We start from the raw sequence: 8,824 nt of genomic DNA, 5'->3' as shown, positions 1-8,824 counted from the left end.
GAGTGAGTATGTGAGTGAGTGAGTGTGTGTGTGGGAGCGTGTGTGTATTTGTGGATGGTTGTGTATGTGTGAGTGTGTGGGGGCGTGTGTGTGTGTATTTGTGGGTGGTTGTGTATGTGTGAGTGTGTACGTGAGTGAGTGTGAGTGAGTGAGTGAGTGAGTGAGTGTGAGTGAGAATGAGTGAGTGAGTGTGCGTAAGGTGTGTGAGTGAGTGAGTCAGTGTGAGTGAGTGAGTGAGTGAGTGTGTGGGAGCGTGTGTGTATTTGTGGATGGTTGTGTATGTGTGAGTGTGTGGGGGCGTGTGTGTGTGTATTTGTGGGTGGTTGTGTATGTGTGAGTGTGTACGTGAGTGTGTACGTGAGTGTGTACGTGAGTGAGTGAGCGAGTGAGTGAGTGAGTGAGTGAGTGAGTGAGTGAGTGAGAATGAGTGAGTGAGTGTGCGTAAGGTGTGTGAGTGAGTGAGTCAGTGTGAGTGAGTGAGTCAGTGAGTGAGTGAGTGAGTGAGTGTGCGTAATGGTGAGTGAGTGAGTGAGTGAGTGAGTGAGTGAGTGAGTGAGTGAGTGTGCGTAATGGTGAGTGAGTGAGTGAGTGAGTGAGTGAGTGTGCGTAATGGTGAGTGAGTGAGTGAGTGAGTGAGTGAGTGAGTGAGTGAGTGAGTGAGTGAGTGAGTGAGTGAGTGAGTGAGTGAGTGAGTGTGAGTGAGAATGAGTGGGTGAGTGTGCGTAATGGTGCGTGAGTAAGTGAGTGAGTGGGTGTGTGTACGGCGTGTATGTGTGTATATGTGGGTGGTTGTGTGTGTGTGCCTGTGTGTGTGTATGTGTAGGTATTTGTCGGTGTGTGTGTGTGCACGTGCGGCACACTTGGACCCGGCTGTCGGTATTCCAGCAGCCTGATTGGTCCCAACAGTTCCATGAAGGCAGTGCCCCCCCCCTTGTTTGCATTGCATGCTTCTCTTTAGCGAGCCCACTGACATCATCCTGGCTCTGGTTCCGTTATGAAAGGGGGGCACATGTTCTGCATTAAAGCCATGAGCAAAGCTTGTTTTCTGCCCTGGTCCTTGCAGGGACCTTCTGCTTGTTGCTGCATAGATCAGAGATGCTGCAGCAGTTTTACCCCCTCATTTTAACCTCAGACATGCTGATGCTCAACGGGAGGGACAGCTGCCCCTCCATCTCTAAACACTCCTCTGCACTTGACCTGAACGGTCTGACCAGAATCCAGGGTGACAGTTAAGTCAAACAGAAGAGGAATGTTAATCTCCTGGGACAAACAGCCCAATGGCCAATCAGGTAATCGGAGTAATTTGGGGGGGGGGGGGGGGGGGCACTGGCCCCCATCAGCCACTTGTATTAACACAGGGAATCCTGCAATGCAGATGCCTCCTCCTCCTCGCTGCCATGTGGCTCCATCCCATCAGAGCATAAATCAGGAGCAGGAATTCTCCACTCCAGTGTCACCCATCTCAGTAAGTTCTGGAAAAAGTCAGCAACATTGTGAGCCACGGCGTGCGCTCAGACTTAAACACTTCCACATGTGCAGGGATGACATCACAGATGTCTTTCGTGGATCTGGATTAGCTGGAAAGTACCTCCATCTCTGCACGGCAGGCCGGTTCCTCCCTCCATACTCATGTCTGCGCACTCGGGAATGTGGGCATGCCTGTTCCCACCATGTGGTCCCTGTCTGAACAGGTGCAGCTGATTAACTTGTCCCCCTTCCCTGACAGGAATTGTGCAGGAGGAAAGACCTGCTCCCTCCGGGAACATTTGCTTGTCGTCCAGCTGGCAGCTCTCCAGGTGGAACAGAGAAATCTCAGCTGCTCTGTGATGCTCTTCATCCCTGGAACTGCATGACTTCAGGACCAGACCATCATAGCGCTGCTCTCCTGAAGACCACCAAAGCTTGCTGTAAACCTCAGCATGGCAGAAGACAAGCCTTCATGACCAGAGCAACAACATATAAACACAAAAACCAACAGAGAAACACTTTTATTGCAAAGTCCTCATTGAAAAAAACATGCCCCTACTAAAACTTTCAAAACGTTTGTATCTGGTTGGTGAGCTAAGACCCGAGCAATAAACAGCTACGCACTGCCAGTTATCAGATACCCTGCAGGAATAATAAGACGGCCAAAGGAAGAGATACAGACCACGGATGTTAAGACACGAAAGCAGGGATAACACACATGGAGCGCCACAACCAGGTGGCTGAGACAGTATACAGGAACATTTGAGCAGAAAATGAACTTGAATTCTTAAAGTCAAACCATTTGTGTTGAGTGTCACTTACCGTATTTTCACGACTATAGGGCACACTGGATTATAGGGTGCAGTTTCAGTTATGGGGGCTTTTTCTGTATTGAACACATACACATACATTTTAAAGTACGCTGCAAAAAACCACCTGGTCTCTTTCCGTACACCTCATTCAGCCACTCTTCCATTTTCTCCTCATCCATCCAGCCCTTTTCATTGGCCTTATCAATGACTCCGGCTGGAAACGTCTCTTTAGGAAGAGTCTTCCTCTTCAAAACACCATAGGTGGCAGTTTCTGTCCATTAGCATGGCAGCCAAGCAGGACAGTAAAAGCCATGCTGCTCCTTTTCTCGACAGTGTGACTTACCGGGATGTTAAAAGTGAGCGGCACTTCATCAATGCCGGGGATGCTGGGCTGGAGGTGTGTGTGTCGGCGATCTTTTTACCGCAGTAGGAGTGGAAGATGGACAGCTTTTCCTTGTGATCCGTTGGAAGTTGCTGCTCTACCATAGTCCTTCTCCGGATGGAAAGACGCCGGCGTTTCATAAAAAGAAAACTCCATGATGGACCTCCTAGAAAAGGTACAATTTTAATTTCCTCTTTAAGCATTCCTGCTTTCAGTGGAACGGTGGCTGTAGAGACGCTTCTCCCAGCTGGTCGTTAATCCATCACTCTAGTCCGTCTTCCAATCAGGCTGTATCGCCTTGTTTCCACGGAAACTCAGCTGCGTCATCTTGACTGTCGGAGTTTGTTTTCCAGCTTCCTCCACTTGTGAACCATGGATTCATTCATCTTGACTTCTCTGCAGCTGCTCCATCCCATGTTCCTCCATGTAGCTGATAGCTTCATCAGCATTTTCAGGGTTTCCAAAACGATGTGGTTCAGCATTGTTCACACACTTTTGTACTATCCAGGGGGGGGGTCTTCTTTCACGTCCTCACTTCCCTCCTCACCGTTCTCATGCCGTCTTTTCCAACGTCCTCTTTACCAAAGTCACACAACACATTAGGCGCACCGCACAGGAGGGCGCCTTTTGGCCGTGAAAATACGGTTCTTTTACCATCCTGCATTGTGAATTTGTACATGTTGTGTTCAAAAAATACATGAAAACAAGTGTTTGTGTGAGATTAGTTGAAGTAGATTTCTCTTGTTGGGATTTAGATAACTATCAGAAGACATTTTCTGTTCCATTCATGCAGAAATCAAATTCACAAACTTTTTCTTGCAACTGTACACATCCGCTCACACATCACACTGCAGCGATCAGAAGGCCCTTCTCTGGGTTTACTTTGACCCTCCAATCCAGCTGTTGCAGGCAGCTGTGCAGAATTCATTGCACAGGGGTCAGTCTACTGGATCTCGTGTTCTGACACTTCTCTTCTGGTACTTCTCTGTACCTTCATAGCCGTCGTCTCCTCGGTAACCGCCGTGCAGCACGACCCCCCCCGGACCAAAGTAAAGTGTTGGACCTGACGTTGATGCAGACATTCAAAATAAAGTCTGAATCAGTGAACTATCCCGAAAGGACTCCCATGGTTCTTTCTTTCTTGGCTTTGCCCCGCCCTCACAACTCCTGTCCAATGACTGAAGAGATTTTTTGATGTGTGACGGCAGACTGAATACAGAGCAAACGCAAAGTTCAGGACTCGGTCTGGACTAAATGATTTTTACAGTCTGAATACACCCTTAAATACAATCAGGGTAATTAACATAAATCAAGACAGTTGTGGATGATTGACATCCTAAACCTGATGTGAGTGACAGAGGGAAAACAGAACATGACCAAAACTAAGATTACAGGGAAAATAGAAATTCTAGGTAAACATCTAAACATGGTGCTGTAGGTGGTGAATTTATGATCCAGCTGCATGACTGCTGGATCTCTCACACATTAAGTCTAGTGTCTCATTGAGAAAGTTTAAACATCACAAAATGGAATAGTTTGTGTCTTGGTTCTGCTGGAGTTCCTTCTGCTCCTAACTTGACTTTACAAGACAGCCCTGTCAAACCCAGAAGGTCAGTTGTAAACCGGGAAGTTCCAGCTGCCTTCTGTGGATGAGAATTCAGCTCTGGTCTGGGAGAACCTGCAGAAACTCCACAATACTATCTCAAGACTAGAACGCTTCCCATCTCATCCTCCTCATGCAACAGATCAGACTGTCAGGTCCGAGGTTTGATGAGCATGTAGGACCCAAAGTGCAAACCCCAACAAAGTCCACAGAGACCGGGCACTCTTGCGAAACTGTCCAAGAGGCCGGGTACACCGGCGAGGCAGAGGAGGCGGGTCTGGGGGACGGCCAGGAGGCCGTGCTGTCCGGCAAGGCAGGCCTAGGGGACTAGGCAGACACGCAACTGGCAGGTCAAGCATAAAGTCTGGGGCTGCCATGGCAAAATCAGGGTCCGTCGGGGGTTCATGCGCTGGTGAGAAGTCCCAAGCTGGTGGAGGGTCAGGCACAGAGTTTGGGGCTGGCGTGGCAGAGTCAGGGTGCGTTGGCGGGTCGGGCCAGTCGTCAGCCAAGAGGGCCGGCATATCATAGCAGTAGTCAGGCTTGGAGTCTGGGACAGGCGGGTCAGGCCAGTCGTCGGAGTCGGCTGGGGGGTCGGACCAGTCATCAGGTGCCAGCAGTGACCAATGAGGGCTGTCAGGCTTTTCTCTGTGTTTTGGCTTCATTTTGACCTCAAATCAATGAAGTGTTGCATAATTAATACAGGGGTAACCCGTACGAGTGCTGAAGGTTTTTGGGCTTCTGGCGCCGTGGACGGTCATGGAGAGGAACTGCTGCCTCTCAGGGGGAGTGCAGGTGTGTCTTGCAGCCCTTGAGGCACATGTGGTGCACATATTAGTCCCCCATTTTATTGTTTGCCAGGTTGCAGGTGGACAGGTTGAATCTTGTAAATGAACTCTTCCCCTTTGACCGCCGACCCCCCATGAACATCTGCAGAGTCTCAACTGTTCCTGAGCTGTCCCCAACACAAGACTGTTCTCACAAACATCATCTGACATTTTTATTGTCAGACCAGGGCAGCCTGAAGATCATCTGTGGAAGCTTCTCATGGCGGAGCCTGCCTGTCATTCAAGATCTCCTCCTGTTTGAGTGTCCATCTGTGTCGTTTTTTTCACCTCCTTTGTCAGTTTCCCTGTGGTGGCCCTTGACTTTTTAAGTGCTGCCTGTAGCATCTGAGATGAAGCTCTTTGGTTTTCATGGCTGCACTTGCAGAGGTGTTACATGTCATTACACACATGTAATCATGCTCCTGTGTTTATTTTCTCTACATCTGTGCTAAAACATTTGGGGAGAACAAGCAAACTCCACACAGAAATGTTCCAGCCAGGATTTTATCCTTCGAGGCTAGAGTGCTAACCACAGCTTGTAGGAAACAAATTGCAATCTGAATTGAAATCTAGCATTTTCAGGCTCCACAGCTGAGACCAGTGGACTCCCAGCATCCAGCGTGATCTGAGACTGGGTCGAGTTCTCAGTGATCTAACGTGTTCTATGAAGAAGAAAAAAAAACTGTAATTCTGTTTTTATTGAATGATTGACAAATCAGAAACAACTTCTGCAATTCTACAACATTGTTTCATTGAATCTTTGTCATCTGTAAAAATCTAAAACTGTTGTTAGATCTTTTTAAACAAAATTTCTTGTAGTAGCATTTTACTTTGAAACTTAGGTTTCTCAGAAACCGTTGGCCCCGTTCAGACTGGTCCGTGAAAGTATGGCCTGACGTCAAACCATTGGGTTGGAGACCACCGCTTTAGATTACGCAATCCCTGTGGTGACAGTAAACCCTGAACACAAAAGAAGCTCCTCCCACCTACTGGACATGGAGTTACACAATGTTTGTCATCAAGATAGTTTGGAACAGAAATCCTGTCTGTCTCTCCTGGATCACTGCCTGAATGTTGAAGAAGTGACTGCTGATCATTTCTCTGACAGATCCGTCTGTTTCGTCAGTTTGAGGCTGACCCCCAGCTTTCAGAATTCTGAGCGCTGAGCTCATCTGTTTGTTTCCACGGATCCCGTCTTTCCCGAACGTCCTCCCCAGAGGAGAAGCTCGGCGGGCCTCAGCTGCTGTCTTCAATCCAATCAGGAGAAAATGAAAGGAGCTCTTCTCATTCTGCCGTGCAGGACAAGAACAAACCACTTCATTATCGGGCATTCACACCTGTGTGCCCTCTTTTGAACGGGGCCATGAATGTGGAAACTCTCCTCGGGTTTGTGCTTTTGGATTTAATTAAAGACAATCAAGCCTGAGATGCTCAGCATCTCACAGGTTCAGATCTGACAGATGAAGGGAAAAGTGCACAACGCCAACTACGTTTGTAGTTCATGAGGATTCACACTGATGGGACCAATCACTGGTTACGGCGTCCCATCATGGAAAAATGGTGACTAGACTGACTTCATATTGTTGGATTGGATCTGGAAGTACGAGAACATGGAGGCGCTTTCTCTGGATGACGTCACGCTTACTCTTTCAGTCAGGGGTCTGAAGGTGTGAAGCCTTTCTCCATGTGAAGGTCAGAAAACACTCCAAATGATTCTTCATGAGCACATCCACACAGTCTAGGTTCAACCTCATCTATCCTGAGACTTGAACCTGCAACACTCTGGGTCAGCCCTGCTTGCAGTCGATCCAGGTGAGCTTGACCCGAATCGCTCCTTCAGTCTGGAGTTTCAGAGAATTTTTTTTCTATTCCCACCTGCAACAGCAGCTCAAACTCCGGTTCTGGTCCAGTTCAGGTGAGGCTGACGGGTTTCTGGGTCCAGCAGACTGACAGCTGCAGAACTCTAAAGGAGGAAGAGGAATGTAGACTGGAAAGGATAAGTATAAAGCTCTGCATTTCTGCAGTCAACACAGTCACCAGATTAGTCATTTCCTTACCCCTAAACATTATTTGGTTTATTTTAAAAAAATAGATATGATTGGGACTCATTACGGATCTAAATCCTAGGATATAGCAGAAAGAGACACAGCAGCAGAGGCCTCACTCAGCTGCATCATTTCACCTTCAGTTGACTGAGCAAAGGTGGATCAGATGCTCCAACCCGGATCCTGTCTGTGTCGTGCTCCCATTTGTTCCTGCTGACCCCAGCTGCGTGCTGTCGGCCCCTGAGGGCCCCACTCCCATGGGGTCAAACGGCGTCATGACCCCGAGGTCAACGTATCACTCACAGAAACTTTTGGCTTTCTTTGACCCATTTCTGGCTCAGGCAGAAGAACGTCCGCCTTCCAGAACCAAACATCGTATTTACCTTTGGCTGGTTAATTTACACCACCTAGAATGCCAAAATAAGAAATGAACAGACTGTTGTTTGTATTTTTGAGCCAAATCACTAGTTTCTGTCTCTGGCCAGCAGATTTTGTGACATTCTTGCATTCTAAGCAAGGACGTCAGGAGGAAAGCTACAGAAGGAGAACGTCCAGTCATGAAGAGGAAGTGATGTCACGGGCCTCCCGGTACTGACTGAATGGATCTCTCTGGATTCATGGTTTCTTCTGGGAGTTCCTGAGTTATGAAATGGTTCATATGGTTTGAGGTCATTCTGTTGCTCCAGTCCAGGAATATGTGAAACAACAAAGGAGCCAAAACACCACAAAAGCTCTTTTTGCAGCAGAATTAGAATAGAATGACAAAGGAATCTTCTCATACATCAGCTTAGCCCTGTTGATGCTTTAAACAGGAACCCCCCACAGACTGTTTGTTTACATTATTGCTTACTTTGTTTTAGCATGTCACTGAGGGAAAACAGCTACAAGTCAGGATCAGATGGCGTTCAGGGGAGGACCTCCCAGCAGCTGCTCCTTCATCTTTAGCAGGTCCTGCTGCGCCCCCTTGTGGTGGCTGGCTAAATAAAGCTGAAATCAGCTGTTAGACTCGGCTGTCATCTGCAGGTGGAGCAGAGCTGCACCCAGGTTTCCCTTCAGTGGTTGCAGCAGCTGAGAATGTCCGAGGAGATGATGTGCCAACTGCAGCCTCTAGAGGGCGCCAGCAGCACCAGACAAGTGTGTGGTCAGCAGAAAAGAACCGGGACCACTGGTCCTCCTCAGGAGGGGAACGCAGATGCACGAGGGGAACATTGGCGGGATCGCAGTTGCAGGCCGGAAGCGCAGGCACAGAGCGCAGACGAAGGGTGGGGAGCACAGACGCTGGTGGGGAACGCAGGAAGGGAAAGCAGGTGGGGATCGCAGTTGTAGACGGGGAGCGCAGACGCTGGTGGGGAGCGCAGACGGGAAGTACAGAGGCAGGCAGGGACCACAGATGAAGGCAGGGAGCGCAGACGCAGGCGGGGAACGCAGACGCAGGAAAGGAAAGCAGGTGGGGATCACAGTTGCAGGCAGGGAGCTTAGACGCAGGCGGATTATCGCAGACGCAGGAGGGGAACGCAGACGCATGAGAGAAACAGACTAGATCACAGTTGTAGGCGGGGAACACAGATGCAGGCGGGGAGCGCAGATGGAAGTACAGAAGCAGGCAGGGAGCACAGATGCAGGTGGGGAACGCAGATGCAGGCGGGGAACGCAGACGCAGGAAAGGAAAGCAGGTGGGGATCGCAGTTGCA

Source organism: Oryzias latipes, chromosome 13 (assembly GCF_002234675.1).
Source record: "Oryzias latipes chromosome 13, ASM223467v1".
NCBI lineage: Eukaryota > Metazoa > Chordata > Actinopteri > Beloniformes > Adrianichthyidae > Oryzias > Oryzias latipes.
This window is presented reverse-complemented; position numbering follows the sequence as displayed.